This window comes from Styela clava, chromosome 6, assembly GCF_964204865.1.
Source record: "Styela clava chromosome 6, kaStyClav1.hap1.2, whole genome shotgun sequence".
In the NCBI taxonomy this organism is placed as follows: Eukaryota; Metazoa; Chordata; class Ascidiacea; order Stolidobranchia; family Styelidae; genus Styela; species Styela clava.
Window position 1 is genome coordinate 18,897,284 of NC_135255.1, and position 17,628 is coordinate 18,914,911.

The 17,628-nt window shown below is 36.8% G+C and overlaps 1 long non-coding RNA gene across 2 annotated transcripts; it reads left to right on the forward strand.

The window, feature by feature from the left end:
• The first annotated feature begins 2,031 nt into the window (after positions 1–2,031).
• On the forward strand, positions 2,032–4,177 carry LOC144424576 (uncharacterized). Of its 2 annotated transcripts, none has more exons than XR_013476794.1 (3): positions 2,032–2,215; positions 2,709–2,937; positions 3,388–4,177. It is a non-coding gene; the product is annotated as an uncharacterized LOC144424576 (long non-coding RNA). The 2 variants fall into 2 exon arrangements; XR_013476793.1 differs by lacking the exon at positions 2,032–2,215 and adding an exon at positions 2,377–2,542.
• The last annotated feature ends 13,451 nt before the right edge of the window (positions 4,178–17,628 follow it).

The following is a 17,628-nucleotide window of genomic DNA, read 5'->3' on the forward strand; positions in this document are numbered from 1 at the left end:
TCCAGACTTGTGCGATTATTGCCGACAATCTGATGTTGACGGTGCAGGCAACCGGTACGGTACCGGTATCTGTGTTATGGAAGTGATTAGTTTTCTATTGCGAGTTTATCATAACTGCATAACGCACGGTGGAAGTTTTAAAGGTAAAGATGGGTACGGTAAGGTGTCGTTTGATTGAATAGCAGTGCAGCAGTACCGTACCGGTAGCCTAATGGAATCGGAGTTTATCTGTGCCAGTAGGCTACGGTACTAGTACAGTCATACGGCACTGTGCCGCACAACATGAACATTATTATGTGTACCAGTTTAGGGTTCAGGTTGTGAGCCATGCACATACTTCAGGAGCTCTAAAAAGGAACTGTGGTCCCTGGAGCTGTAGCCAAAGCCACTATGATTAAGAATCAGCTTCCCAGCTCTGATTAGAAGCTTGTGAAGGCAACAGTATGTTTTTTTTAATTCAGAGAAATAACTTTCTCGGAGATTTAGTTTGACAGACTATGTCACATGTTCATTTCACCCACTTATGTTGTGAAATAAAGTTACTGAAACACTTGTGAAGTATTACTTTGGTTCTAGTAATTTAGTTTAAACGACATTCGAAATGTTTTTTCAGAAGCATTCTAGAATAGTTTAGTATTCGGATACGGACATCCCTAATGATAAACCATTAACCGATTATTCACTTTGGTCTTTTCTGGCTGGAGTGGAATCCATCTTAAATGACAGACCCCTTACCCGAGTAAGTAATGATCTCAGAGACCTCTATGCCCTGTCACCTAATTCTATTTTACTAAGTAAATTAGATCCTGATCTACCCCCTGATGTTTTTCTGCGAGCTGATGAGTATAGACAGGGCTATAGACATGTCCAGCAGTTGTTGGATATATTTTGGCAGAGATTTACTAGGGAATATTTACCTCTGCTTCAGAAACGCTCAAAGTGGTTTCATCCCTCCCCTAACCTGAAGCCTGGTAACTTAGTACTTATGTGTGATGACATACTTCCCCGTGGTAGTTGGCCAATGGCTGTTGTGGATGAGGTTTATCCTGATAGACTAGGAGGCATTGTGCGTAGGGTGAAGGTACGAACCTCTAAATCTACGTTCATGCGTGATGTTAGGAAGATATGTTCACTTGATTAAATGTCTGATTGATGATTATTCATTTTGTTTCTGTATATTACATTTCACATTTTTCCATACACAATTTCGTATTCATCATTTTCCTATTTGGTTTACTTATATGCTTTGTGTTCGGCTACTTCGATCACCTCTTTTATTGAGATAATTATAAGTCTAAATTATCTGGGGCCGGAATGTTAGATTTGACCTCGCACGCCTCACACTTTCGTCCATTTATATTTCTCTATTATATTAACAATCCCAGACGAATTATTTTCTATCTTTATTATCTTGATTTCCTGTTGACGGTGACTCATTATTGCGCCATAGTGAAGAAATAGGGAGTGAAACTTTTCCCCGGGTTTTGAGATAACGCTTTCTGATTCTTTGTTCTATACGGCACTGTGGGATTGCAAAAGTGTCGTTTAGTATTGAGATTTGTCTTGGATATAGTTTACATTAGGGGTGCGTGCGGGTTTCGTGAAATCTGTTATATTAATTTAGCTCAGTTAGGTCCTATTTAGTATTGGTTATTATTGCTTGTCATTGTGAATGTTATTTTGTCATTCTTTCATTGGTTGTTTATAGTGCATCCGTGTCGTTATCAGTTTTATCGTTGGTCTTCAAGTTTCTGTGCTGTAGCAACATTTTACTCATATGTGGAGATTGATGAATACAGTTCGTTTTCTAAGGATCTCGTTGCCTCTTTACTGTGGTTGTGCAGTTACTAGAAGCTGGGAGATTGCGCATATTTCTTCAAGGCGGGTGCGGGTGCAAATAGGACTCCACTACAACAACGTTGAGTGGATTGGAATTCACGTTCCAACTTTACACTGATGGAATGGACATATGAATAATTAATATTGGATTATTTTTCTTATGATCGCTCGAATGGTTATATACTTTTTAGTTATATTTTATTATATTATCCCATAAAAAAAAAAATTGATATTCAAGTTAGTTGTGCACATGGATTATTACACGATATACTTGGCTATAGAACTGATAGAATGCAGATTACAAAACAAAATTGAGGAACAATCAATTGAGTGGGAAGGCCCTAGGACCGGTTCAGCACTCGAAAGCACATTGACAGTAAGATTTTAAATTCACTTTAAAGCTCCCATGAGTAGATGTAGTCTAGTAGAGAGCCGCTTTGTGCTACGATTGTTCAGCATAAAAAAGAGTAATTTGTAAATGTTCTTATAGGTACCCAATACAATAATGATTTGTCGAGGAATGTAAATTTTACTTTTGAAGAATGATTTGCTGTCACCAGATGGGGTTTTGGCATGGAAACACATCTAGAGGGAATTTATGAAGATATGTCTAAAAAAACATTTGAAACAGCCATGTAAACTAACAGACCAACATGTTTAACTCGATAGCTTGATAAAAATGTCTGTTAAATATTAAGCACAGGTATCGCATAAAGAATTGTTTTGGGTATTAATTCATTTGTATTTTCCTATTAGATCTATCTTCTATTGAGCATTTAAATACTTGGATCATGATTATTATTTCTAAAATTACCAACAGTATTCAGGTCATTAATAACAGATGAACAGGGGAATTTTTTTTTTTGTAGGTTCTTCCTGCATCTGTTGCTAGGATTTCGGAGATGTCTGAATTTGAAGCAAAGCCAAGTTTTGCAAACTGCAAAATACCTTTTTTGACATATGCAACAGCACTACTGACGTGGCTTCCCTCAAAAATGAAAAATCTAATACTACTCTCTGAAACATCTGGAGACAAAAGACTGCAGTAGATCAGCTAAAATTTCATAAATTATGTTACACACTGGAAGTCTACAACAGGTGATTAGCTCAAGGATTTTTTAACAAAATTAATGCTATACAGCTACATGCAACACATTCTGTAGTCCTTTTTAAAAAACAACAACAATTCATTGCAGTATGAAGGGCTTCAAATACTGGTACCTTCAACATGTGATATACCATATTAGACCAAACATCTGTCAGACCCCCCTTAAAGTGTGAGGTAAAAGTCTTCAAATTGTTCTACTATATCATACATATAAATTTTTCGTGGCGTGAAACACTTTTTAGAGTTAGACCATCGGGACTATTATAAACTAACATTTGCGATCAGACCTGCTAGGTGTTTTGGTCTAATTTGTCAATTAAAGATTTCAGACCCCTCCCCCCCCACCCCTTCAAAATCTTCAGCTATGCCCGTAGGGCCTCACCCTAAATATTGAATGAATCGCCAAAAGATTTTCAGTTTAAAAGATGCATATTTTGCAGGTCGCGTGGCAGGGAATCCAACGGTGCTCCAGTTGATTGAAAAGCAGCAAAAAAAAAGAAATATGTAGCAATGTCCACGTGATAGAACCTAAATTGCCTTTTTACTCCAGCTAAGAACCACTCCCAAAGCCTTAAAAACATCAATACCACTATTAATATAACTTGATATTCAGTGTTTATTCACATTAGTAATTAAAATAATAATTTGTATTCCTATGGATTATTGAGAAAAAAACTTGGTTACTCCAGAAATACGTGTACCAAGATGACGGACACCGGAACATGGTATGTGTACCAGGTTAGGCCATACTTTTAGGTACAAATACTACGAAACTCACTTGGTTAGTCCCCGATCTCGTAATAGAACTAAAATAAGGACATTTTGGCCTAACCCTAACGTGGTACACATACTACGTTCCGGTGTCCTCCTTTCTTGGTACGCATACTTCAGGAGTACGGAAACTTGACTGTAATCAGTAATCACATACATCTTAATCTTCGTTCTAGCTGATGTGTTTCTTCAATTGGTTTCGTATTCCATGAGTCCTATTGTCCATCTTGTTGTTATTATTTTGGCTGCAGTACTTTGCGTATACATTTGCTCAAATTTTTTGAATACTTTCTCAAGTAGTGTTGTTACATCTTGACATTCAGTTACATTGTTTAATAGGTATTCGCTCATGAATGATTTGAAAATATTTTTCTTTTATATCAAGTGTCAGATGTTCAATGATGTGATGATGGAAATAAATTTCAGCTGCTTGCATGTGTTGAGATAACCTTTGTATAATCATTGACTCTTAAAAATGTTATTTATAGATTGGTTTGATTAATTTCTTGAGCAGAGCCTTGTGTTTTTGGGTTGCATTATTAACAGAAATTGCTGCTCTACCTATGCATTCCAGAATGTTGTCACATTCACAAAAGCTGCAGTGCGCAAATCACTGGCCCTTCGTTTCGTTCGACGCCGTTGAATTCTTTCTCATAATCACAGCAAATTTTTTACGTTTACTCATTTTATCTCTTATGAAGTTCTAGATCTAAGCTAAATTCAAAGTTTAATTTACTGGTATATTCATTTATAAGGTTAAAAATAAGGACGGACACACGTCAAAATAAAGACGTTTCTTAGAAATAAGGACAAAAACATTTCCTAAAACAAAGACCTTCAAAATAAGGACAAATTCTAAAAATAAGGACGTTGTGGAAGCCCTGATTATATGTCAAGTGGAGAAAAAACTTCTGTGAAAGCTACAATACTTGAGATGGAGTGAGAACAAAATGCTGTGCTACTGAGCGTTTTTTTTATATAAAGTGCAAAGTATTCATTTTTGTCACCACTTTACCTACATCTGACTGACATTTTTTGCAATGCATCGCATTTTTGATGCCTTGCTTTCTTTTGACAAGGAAGTTGTCACATCATCCTGGTCATTTGCAAGACAGACTGTGTCTTCATTTTCACAATTATTTGTTCATTTTTATCGAATTTCTTCGTCCTTCAGCAAATATTTCGATCGGTCATCAATGAACAGGGCTAGTTTTCGAGCTGTGATGCAGGAGCGTCGTCGTCGTTAAGCATCTAGTCTGAACAAAACCAACCGTGATGCCCACCACTTGGAGGTGCAACATCGCCTTTGTTTGTTTATTATACGGCGAGCGGAGTTGGACATCCAGTAGTAGTATATATTTACGATTTAATTGTGATCATTTTAATCTGTGATTGTGTTGGCGAAATAAAAACAATACCACTCAGAAAATATCATGACAATCCGTGGACACAAAAATGCGTGGTAAAGGGCCCGATTATCAGTAATCAGTAATTTATTTCTTCACCAAGCTGAAAGTACGAATTATACATACACAAATAAAGGAAATATAAAAGACCGCATTCCAGGGTGAAAGGAGACGCCGAAAACCAATTCTGGTTATCCAGGGTAAGGTCGCTGCGCTACCCGCGAGGGGAAATGTATGGAAATATTTTTAGTAAATTTAGAAGCATATGTTTGTTTGAAGTTTGTTGGAGGACCCGGGTCGTTGCGCCGGACAAATGACGGAAATTCGTCCGGCGCTGTGCCCCCGACCACTCTAGTCCATTAAGAAGTTCAAATACCCTGTAATAAACTGATCATCCCTAACCGGAGTCGAATTTTTCCAATTTTAAGGTCCGTGATCACTCAACCGTTACAAAATTTTTTTGACATAAACTAGACCTCAACTACCTTGCATGACCCGAATATGGCGCCTCTACCTTCTACCATTCTCGAGATATAACGTGAAATCACTGGAGCGTGACTGAGGAGATGGAGAAATAAAATTTCTTTCAAAATAGATTCAAATAATTTTTCTAAACATGCCCATGCCTTTACTTTCTCAACAGGTCCTTTCAGAGGCCTGCAATAAGCCAAAATCACTAGACCATGACTGGGGAGTGAGAGAAAAAAAATTTCTTGAAAAAAGCATTAAACTAAATTTTCCCAACATATCTATCTATTTTATTTCTCGATAGCTTCATTTTTAGGTGCGCAACCTTCTTACGCCACTGGAGGGCGATTGGGAGGGGGAATTCCCAAGATTCAGGTGGTGAAATATTCTATATATTAGTCCCTTTGAGATTTAAGCATCACTTTGCCCAAAAACCAATTCCAAGTGCTCCTAATAGCCCAAAAACCATATTATCTAAGTGGGCGTGGCTTTCCACACGTTTTCTCACCACTGGGGGGGCGGTGGCAGTGCCCCCACCCCCAATTGCACTTGGAAAAAATCCCAATACTCGGGCAAACGCTTTCTGGCCCCGGAAACGCAGCTAAACGGCTTCTAAACCCCAAAATCACTCTTGCGAGACTTGATTGACAGCCTGAAATAATTAATGTCACGCAACCTTAAATTTGGGCCACCAAAAGCCCGTTTTGGCCCACTTCCTTTGGCCCGATCGTTCTGAAAAATTTTATTTGCTATTTTGGTAACTGCCCCCTACTACATGCCAAGTTTCGGCCCGATCGGCCCGCCAGTTTTCTCGGAAATGGTAACCCGATGGGTCTTAGCCAAGAGACTTCGTCACATTATTTTTGCCCTACGCGCAAAGTCTTTTGACCATTACTGTGCATACGCACTAAAGTGCTACACTGTTGCCTGACCATCCAGGGGAGGTCGCTACGCTACCCGCGAGGGGAAATGTATAGAAATATTTTTAGTAAATTAAGAAGCAGATGTTTGTTTGAAGTTTGTTGGAGGACTCGCGTCGTTGCGCCGGACGAATGGCGGAAATTCGTCCGGCGCTCTGCCCCCGACCCCTTCAGTCCATTAAGAAGTTCAAATACCACGTAATAAACTGATCACCCCTAACCGGAGTCCAATTTTTCCAATTTTAAGGTCCGTGATCACTCAACCGTGACGAATTTTTTTTGACACAAACTAGACCTCAACTACCTTGTATGACCCAAATATGGCACCTCTACCTTCTACCATTCTCGAGATATAACGTAAAATCACTGGAGCGTGACTGAGGAGATGAGGAAATAAAATTTCTTTCAAAATAGATTCATATAATTTTTCTTAACATGCCCATGCCTTTACTTTCTTAATAGGTCCTTTCAGAGGCCTGCAATAAGCCAAAATCACTAGACCATGACTGGGGAGTGAGAGAAAAAAAATTTCTTGAAAAAAGCATTAAACTAAACTTTCCCAACATACCTATCTATTTTATTTCTCGATAGCTTCGTTTTTAGGTGCGCAACCTTCTTACGCCACTGGAGGGCGATTGGGAGGGGGAATTCCCAAAGTTCAGGTGGTGAAATATTCTATATATTAGTCCCTTTGAGATTTGAGCATCACTTTGCCCAAAAACCACTTCCAAGTGCTCCTAATAGCCCAAAAACCATATTACCTAAGTGGGCGTGGCTTTCCACACGTTTTCTCACCACTGGGGGGGCGGTGGCAGTGCCCCCACCCCCAATTACACTTGGAAAAAATTCCAATACTCGGGCAAACGCTTTTTGGCCCCGGAAACGGAGCTAAACGGCCTCTAAACCCCAAAATCACATAGCGTGGCTTGATTGACAGCTCAATGTCGCGCATCCTTTAATTTTTCCACTAGAACCCCGTTTTGGCCCACTTCCACTAGTCCGATCGTTCTGAAAAATTTTGTGTGTTAGTTTGGTAACTTCCACCCGCTACATGCCAAGTTTCGTCCCGATCGGCCCTCCAGTTTTCTGGGAAATAGTCAATCTCACAGTGCTATCGCTTTATAATGGAGCTATTTGTCTTCTGTGCAAAGACTTCTGATTTCAACTGTGCATAACGCACTAAAGTGCTACCCTTTTGCCTTACCATCCAGGGGAAGGTCGCTACGCTACCCGCGAGGGGAAATGTATGGAAATATTTTTAGTAAATTAAGAAGCAGATGTTTGTTTGAAGTTTGTTGGAGGACCCGGGTCGTTGCGCCGGACGAATGGCGGAGATTCGTCCGGCGCTGTGCCCCCGACCCCTCTAGTCCATTAAGAAGTTCAAATACCCTGTAATAAACTGATCACCCCTAACCGGAGTCGAATTTTTTCAATTTTAAGGTCCGTGATCACTCAACCGTGACGAATTTTTTTTGACATAAACTACACCTCAACTACCTTGTATGACCCAAATATGGCACCTCTACCTACTACCATTCTCGAGATATAACGTAAAATCACTGGAGCGTGACTGAGGAGATGGAGAAATAAAATTTCTTTCAAAATAGATTCAAATAATTTTTCTAAACATGCCCATGCCTTTACTTTCTCAACAGGTCCTTTCAGAGGCCTGCAATAAGCCGAAATCACTAGACCATGACTGGGGAGTGGGAGAAAAAAAATTTCTTGAAAAAGGCATTAAACTAAATTTTCCCAACATACCTATCTATTTTATTTCTCGATAGCTTCGTTTTTAGGTGCGCAACCTTCTTACGCCACTGGAGGGCGATTGGGAGGGGGAATTCCCAAAGTTGAGGTGGTGAAATATTCTATATATTGGTCCCTTTGAGATTTGAGCATCACTTTGCCCAAAAACCAATTCCAAGTGCTCCTAATAGCCCCAAAACGATATTACCTAAGTGGGCGTGGCTTTCCAAACGTTTTCTCACCACTGGGGGGGCGGTGGCACTGCCCCCACCCCCAATTATACTTGGAAAAATTCCCAATACTCGGGCAAACGCTTTCCGACCCCGGAAACGGAGCTAAACGGCCTCTAAACCCCAAACTCACTCTCGCGTGACTTGACGGACAGCCGATTGACCAATCAGCAGCGTCGGGCCACTAAAATCCCGTTTTGGCCCACTTCCTTTGGCCCGATCGCTCCCAAAAATTTTCTGTGTTCGTTTGGTAACTAGTCCCCGCTACATGCAAAGTTTCGTCCGGATCGGCCCTGTGGTTCTTCAGATAATAGTGATTCACGGTCGCTTAGAGTAGTTAGCTTTAGCTATTGACTTTCGTGCAACGAAATTTGATTCTATACTGTGCATACGCACTTTCAGTGCTCTCGGGTTGCCTGACCATCCAGGGGAGGTCGCTACGCTACCCGCGAGGGGAAATTTATTGAAATATTTTTAGTAAATCAAGAAGCATATGTTTGTTTGAAGTTTGTTGGAGGACCCGGGTCGTTGCGCCGGACGAATGGCGGAAATTCGTCCGGCGCTCTGCCCCCGATCCCTCTAGTCCGTTAAGAAATTTAAACACCACGTAATAAACTGATCACCACTAACCGGAGTCGAATTTTTCCAATTTTAAGGTCCGTGATCACTCAATCGTGACTAAAATTTTTTGACAATAACCTCAAGTGTCACCAAAAAGCATATAAGGATCCGTTTGTGAACAACAAAAATAAAGATTTCGAGTTGTAACTCATTTCAAGGCAGACAAGAACATTAGAAATCATTAGATTGCATTAAATTTTGCACTTTTCGACAACATTTATTTCAAAAAATTTTATATCTTAACGATTTAATCTGCTTTCGTTTGAAATCCCTGTCGATATGCCACCCAAAGAAAAAGCAAATGACTAACCATTAGAGCATGAGTTTTTTATTTCACAAAAAAAATTACTACAAAACACATTCTTTAAAAAGAATGCAACGTCAACACACATACAATAATAGAACAAACGTGTAAAGAAAAATTAAGCAAAGTAAAATATTCAAGCATTTCCCGAAGTTGATGGCTCATCAATTCGAGTTCTTTTAGATGGAATTTCTTCCGACACAGACTCCCTATGTTGAAACTCTGGTAATTTGTCACCCAGTATCTTGAGATCACTGATGTGCAATTTAAATTTGCTGGTTACCGTATCAGAAGAGCTTTGTTCCGGCCTGAACCAGCCAAGTATTCGGAAGCTTTTGTGGCGTTTTAATTCAGTTTTAAGGAAACGCAGCATTGTGAGATATTTACATTTCCTTGAGGAGGTCACTGCTAGCAACGACAGATCAAAGAAATTCATCGTCAATGTCCTGCTACTATATGGTTGCCAATCATAGTCCATTCCTGGAATGTCAATCCAAATTTTGACGACAAGCATTCGTTTCTCTGCGAAACTTCCTGGGCAATCACTCTCATAACGACCATCGCAGTAAGTGTGGGCGCAGCTTTCCACAAAAGTTGCTTTAATTATGCTGATCTTTTCTACTTCAAAACAATACGATTTCATGTTCGTCTCTGATAATAGCCCAACTGGCAGTTTAACAAGTATAGGAACCGGAGGAGCTGTTGCAGGAAAAAGAGGGTGTGCGGTTTTTATAACAGGCAAACCTCTCCATTCGCTATCACATGTTGGGTCAATCACAATGATGTGTTGACCTATTCGGAGCTTTTCTTCCAAGCGAAGGACTATCGATTCCATATTTGCTTTAATCATTAGAACGGCCATTTTGAGTCCAAATCTGAGGTAGAGCATTCGATAATAGTTTACCGTCACATTGGACTGGCTATATCTCTTGGATTGATTTTTTTTCGCTTGAACGGTCGTTGCTATTAACGCTTTGTTTGGTTTCTTGGCATGAAGAATCTGTCCTACTATCTTGAAACCCTCTTCCATCGGCCTTTGACAACTCTCTATTTCCTCGAACAATTTTTCTTCGTACTCAGAATCAACCAGTTGCTGTATGTGCTCATATCCATGAAAATCCATCTCCATAATTAATACAGACATAGCTATAGGTAAGTATTTGAAGTGTTATTAAGAAAATCTATAAACATAATTTTATATTTTAATCAAAGTCTTACAGATAAATAAAAAAGGCGACGCAAAACTACGAATTTCTAACGACATTTAAATAACAGGTCAACTGCAATTCTTCATTCGAATCATAGGCATGTTGCTTCCATCAGAAGCTATTAGTACATGTACTTCATGAAACCTTTTCAACATGACCTCCCTCAAACCTCAAACGTAATAACCACGGCATGATTTTTTATGATACTTCCCTTTAAATGTTTAGGAAGCTTAACTACATTTAGGAAGCTTACCGTAGGCTACTCGAAGTTGGTTAAGTTTTACGACGATTACAGCTTTGTTTCGAGCTGAAATCCTAGTGTAATACAACATTTATAAAGAATAGCAATCAAGCACAAGTTCTTATTTACATTTGTTCGCATAAGTAATTGCCAGTTAGTGAATTAAGTTTATTTAATTATATGAATTATAACACTTTATATAACTCTGTCTTAGAACAATGTATTAACGAATTTGTGTTGCGTTCTTTATCTCTCTCAAATATAATCTCAAGTCGTTTTGGTCTGTTACTTGCTGAAATAGTCGAAAACTTGAAATCACACCGGCTTATACATGATATCCGTTTACGTCGTATACGGCCTAAACCATGCAATTGTAAAAAATAGTAGCTCATGACGAAGCTGCCGTTATTCTGAAACTTTAGGAGCTTCATGAACATAATTTAAAACAGCCAATGAAGCAATGCTTTGTGTAACTTACATTCGTCAATTGATTCATACGCATGTTGTTTCGCGTCTGTGAGAAATGAACAGTCAATGCTTTTTATTCAATTCAATATTATTTTCCTCGAACTTTCAACCGCCAAATTTAATAAAACGATCTCTCGAACTGGCAATATAATACACAAACGCATTAACATTTGACTAAAAGACTGCACTCTTTTAGAATAGACTCTTTCATCTGAAAAATAACTTCTCAGTTGGTTTCATGAGATAAAACACTTATTTGAGAACGCTTTAACAGATTGCACAGTCTAATCATATATATACATTTCATCTCTCATTTGAGAAGGATACTGTCAGTAAGTGATATTTATAAATTTTGAACAGAGGAAAAAATTTTAGAGTCTATTTTAATTGTGGCGGCCCGATAATAGTCCATTAAACAGACGATAATGAGGCTGTTTCAGTATTAGGTTAACGACAGCTTTGTTATGAGCTTCTATGCCATACAATAGCTTTGTTTAAGTCGTACAAAAAGCCATGTGAAGCTCATTATGAGTCAGTGTATTGCCCATCAGTTAGTTAAAGTTTGCAACAAAACAAACTAATTTGAAATTAACGAGTGTGCAAGTGTACACATGAGTTATATTTTTATTTACATGGTCTTTCCCATGAACTCGAACCTTTCCATCTCCAAAACATTTATTATACGCTGAATCATTTAAAATTGTTTATATAATAAACTAACCTGAAATTAAAGATTGTATGCATGGGTTGCATTGTTAATTATAACTGTTGACATGAACTCCAACCGTTTCAGCGCAGGGACATTTATCACGCTGGCTAAGCATGACAATTTTCTCGTGTGAATGGAAACTTTGCAAATCATTAATGTTAATCAGGCTCAAGGCAAATTGTTAAATATTGACCATATGCTTGGTTCTTCCCGGGATTTGGCTTAATTAATATTAATTCACAAACAACAATGAATAACACCATCAAACGGATCTTATTCGTAATGCGTAAATGATATACGTATATTCAAAACCATTTTCAACGCATCTCCTTTAAATACATATCATCATAACTCAAATTCTCATAAATGTTTATACTTTGTAATATATTCTGCCAAAGAAATGTTGCGTTATATTTTCACATACTTCTACAATTTCACCAGAATACCGGCAATGTATTATGCTAGCCCCGATATACAATATTATTTTTTCGATACTAAACAACAATCTAGAGTAGACAAAATATGATACTTTTAATAACTTATGCAAATTAATCGAAATTCACGTAAATATCATTGCTGAATGCCTTGAACGACATGGCAAAGCCTTCAAAGATGCAATGTTTTAGTAAAGTTCAATTCCCCAATCGATGCATATAGGTATGTATGTTGTTCTGCGGTATATGATAATAGATGAATTTTCAACATGATTTTCCTCAAACCTGCATAATAATTATTGCGGAATGATTTGTAATTAATATTTTAATATTTACGTTGTACCTCAACTACATTTCATACCTACTTCACCTTAGTTAAAGATGTTATAAAATAGTCTGCGATTCTTTGCTTGTCTGAACTAATAGGCTGCTTTCAAGAGTGACGAACTCATTTTAAGTCCGCTCTAACTAACTGTCCGTAGTCCGTAAACAACTAACTGTCTTATCACTCTTATCATATATCTCTTTAATCTGACATATCAGAACAAAAATTTCATTAATTATAATAAGTCGGATTTTTACCAGTGAAAAATATATTGAAGCTATTTCAGTGCCATGTTCATGACAGAACTGTGCAGAGCCACTCTTTTATACAACTTCAATAGAAACCTCAACACATTTAAAATCTGACACAGCATTCAAATACACGTCTCTCTATTAGCAATGTCAAACAGTATCTTTGAACGTCTGCATACGGCAAGTTTCTGATTTGAATACGCTAATTAACGTAACTATCTGTTTTCAATGCGATTTCCGCCTAAATACCCACACTTTCTCAATTCTTTTGTAGTTTTAAATGAACACTACAATCCTATGAACTGCCGCAATAAATTGCAATGATATTGTTTGCTATATATATGAATTTCTGTTCTTCCTCATTAAATCTATCAAACTGTGCACCAATAGAGTAAAAAAATTTTAACAAAAGCTCATCGAACATTTTTAGAGGACATGCAAGATACGGTTCTAGCGATACTAAAATTGAACTCTTCTTGTAAGACATAAAATGTAACTACTTCACTTTTATCACAATATGCCTATTTCCAAGTTTCATCCGAGGTTTGAAATGAATAATATAATTTTTATAACAAATATTTAATGTTATTTCTTATAACACACTAATTTATTTTTAAACCATCTTCTAGTGCAGTGTTTCCCAACCCGAGTCCGCGGTCTCCAATGAGTCCGCAGAGCATTTAAATGAGTCCGCAACGAGTCAGGAATTCACTGCAGGCCGCAAACGTTTTTGCGAAACTTAATTACCCATTAGCCAAGTTAGGATCTGCGTTAGAATTTACAAAAAAAAACATAAAAAGGCAATTTATTCACATGACATTGATCGCGTCAATAATACTGGTTACCGAGTAGGGCTGGGCATATATTCGAATATTCAACTATTAGAATAGCACATTTACTGATCGAAAATTTGGTAACACGTGACGCGACAGGTCACTTGCCAGTCGCTTTATCAAACGATTGGATTTCACTTGTGGATTTCCGACGAAAACAAGAGTCTGTTCACGCTTCGATAGATTCGTAATAGGTGTTTCTCGCGAGTTCTAACAACGAGGAATAAATTATTTTTCTGGTAGGGGTAAATGTTGTCAACCCAAATTTTCTAACTTGAAAAACGGTCTGCGACCGATTAAAAACGCTTTTTTAGACATGGCAAATCGCAAAATTTTGGGTGCTACCGTAATACGTACCAGGGCATTTTCCTTTAGGATTCTCTGCTTCACTGCCTCCATATCAGTCATGCCGCACAGTGAGTACGCACAGTAGTAATGCCGAATTCACACAGATTTGTCGAATTCACAGAAATACGAATCAAAACAAGATATAATCGGACGCATTTTTGCGTCCACGGATTGTAGAATTGCTCTTATTTCGTCAACACAACCGCAGATTAATAGAATCACATATGTGGATGGATTGAATATTCTATGCAACAGAAAAAATCATTGAAAAGTCGACTCTTTTAACGAGTGACGTATACGCGACGATTACTTCAAAAAAGTTGTTCGCGAGAATTTCAAGGCGATGAATATGTATTTTCGATTTACTAATATATATGCTTAATAAATTTTTAAATATATTTTTAATAAATACTAAAATAAGTTTTACATTCTGGAAATTTATAGAAGATAGCATGATTTTTTTCTAACAGCGACAACAAATTCACAAGATCGCAAAAAATATGTATCAAACTGAATATAATCAGGCGATATATTCTCTCATTATTATGTTTGCAGATGGCAGTGGAATTTGAAAAAAAATAATGCTTTGATCTTGTCGTTGTCGTTTAATGTTATTTCTTATAACACACTAATTTATTAATTTATTTATTAACCGCGAGTTACCACGATGAACACATTTAAATTAAAATAGAAACCAATTTTAAATTCTCGTCGTTGTCATGAATTGAATACAGTGCGACAGAAAAGTCCATTATACACCAAAAAAGTCGGCTCTTTTAACGAACGCGTAATTGCGGTGAATTTCCGATTTTAAAACTCGTTAAAATGCTGTTTGGTGCTATTGCTTCTTTACACAGAGTACGGTTGCAATAAACGCACCTTTAGTCCGCAATGGTTTTCGCCGGTGAGAAAATAGTCCGCGACCAAAAAAGATTGGGAAACGCTGTAATGTAGTGTCTTGTTATTTTAACAAGCATTAGTACGATGTACATGAAACAAAATTGAATTTTGTAACAACATTTGCGACATCTTAAAAAATTTAAGAGTAAATTCAATTCTAAATTTAACATTTAAACGGAGGAATTTTAAAAAGTAATTCAATGACTATTGGTACATTTCAAAACATTCTCTATACAGTCTGTTACTGGAGCCATTTCCACAATATCTAATGTCATTCATTTGTTTAGCCATTGATTTAATTGCATTTCTAATCTATAGTAGATGAAACGACAGCAATAGATATACCTTAATCATGCGAGTGTGCTGAAAAAATGCAATTCTGTAAAGTAGGATTACCAAACAATATAGTTTATTAGAATGATAAATAACATTACGTACATTAAAAAAATTATACATTTTACTATATCTATATAATTCAACTAACACGACAATGGTATACGTTAATACACTCATTGGTATTCCACTGATATTACTGTAGCTAAAACACACTGAAAGTGTTTCTGCTAAACATCACATTAAAAAGATTTGCTAAGACAGTTTGTCAATAACGCGTTTTAAGACAGTTACCGCACCATTACAATTAACACATTATTCTGAACTTATTAAATACGTTATCGCTGCCATATTATAGACTTGCAGCGTAAATATGAAATTCACGCTAACTAAACATTTCGTCATTTTTACGAGTGCTTTTAATATTTCATGTTGCAAGAGTAGAAAATGGTTAACTACTATGCTAAAAGTTATCTTCGTGTGACCAATGATTTCCGATGTTATATTTGAATTTGTTCGTAAAACGCCTGCATGTGACATCATAGTGTCGCATTTACGTATAAATGTTCTCATGACTTTATGACATACACATTCTGCAACTTACAAATATTGTAGAATAACAAATCAATGAGTTTTGCTGCATTAAAACCCACTTATTGTACAGGTTGTTACTTATCACGGACAAATCTTTGCGGCGAATTTGACTCCATAGATTATTTTACGATTTTTGGCGAAGGCCGCTTACGCCATATAGACTTTGTTTGCGATTCAAGAACATTTGAAGTAAACCCTGAAGATCAAGCGATACCCCATTTGTTTTTCCACATTATTTGTAAGTGGCAGAAATGTGCATGTCTCCCGTGACACAATAAAACTGTTTGAACTCAATATTCCCACGCCAAACTTTCACTTTTTCTTTCAATGAAGCGTCAATATCGCAAACATTTAATGATATTTTTTACCAAATTCATCTAATTAACCAGGGTTTCAAAGTATTTTCTAACTCATATCATACAATAAACCTAATCAATTTATAAGTAAACATACACACTATTTCCTTTGTTTTACAATATGTTAATTCTTATTTCTCACGAGAATCGTACGTTTTCGCTTAAATGAAACCAGTCATTATAATAATATTAAACTATTTACGTTTGAACGCGACATTTAGTGCTTTACTTTTTTTATGGGTGTAACACACACATTTTTATTCTTATTTTAGTATGTGCGACACCTACAAAGCTTCATTTCATTTTTAACGCATTTCTTTCATGTCGCACATTAATAACATCATTCGGTTTTATTTCTTAAAAGCGGGTTGACAACATTTCAAAGCTGAATTATTTCATTTCTTCATTCAAATATGAACATACGAACAAACTGCACTACGCGTTTCAATACGGTGTCCTCCTGGAGACATTACATCGATGAATTAAAAATAACATATTATCACACCACAAAATGAAGAGATTTCAATTTACAAAATCATTGACAGCACCACAATTTGTTAAGATATCTTTAAAAAATCAAAACCCTTATTGATATGATACCGCGTTTTCAAAATGCTGCTTAATCAAAACAACTCTGAAACCGTATTCTAATGCTAGATCTCTATGTACGCATTTCATTTTTCATTCAAATACGTTTCTTCGTAACATTTCGTTAATATTTCTTCAATTTCTATGTCATTGCAGAAAAGTCTACGCAAAATGTCACCGCCATTTCGTATGCGACGAATTTACATTCCAACCGGATTAATATCTGCTCCTACTACATATGTTGCCAACTCAATTATTGTCAACTTATCTTATTCATATATGGAATATTGTAAATTAACAAACATCACAAATATATTGATGTTGAACGTTCAATGACTGCCCAAAATTATTTACTTCACTTATTCTTTTCCGTTATAATAGATAGAGAGGTTTTAAACCAACTATTAACAATCGACGACTTCAAATTGAAATGAAATGTTACTCCGATCGTGTGTTTCTTTCATCAACTTTGATTCAATAAAACAAACTCTTATGAGAATTTCTCACGCTAAATTTGTCGTTCAAAACTACGTAACAAAGATTATAATACCGCAAAACGAAACGTACATAAAAAATGTAAGTAATATAATGTACATATGAGGTACACTGATTGAATTAATATTATTT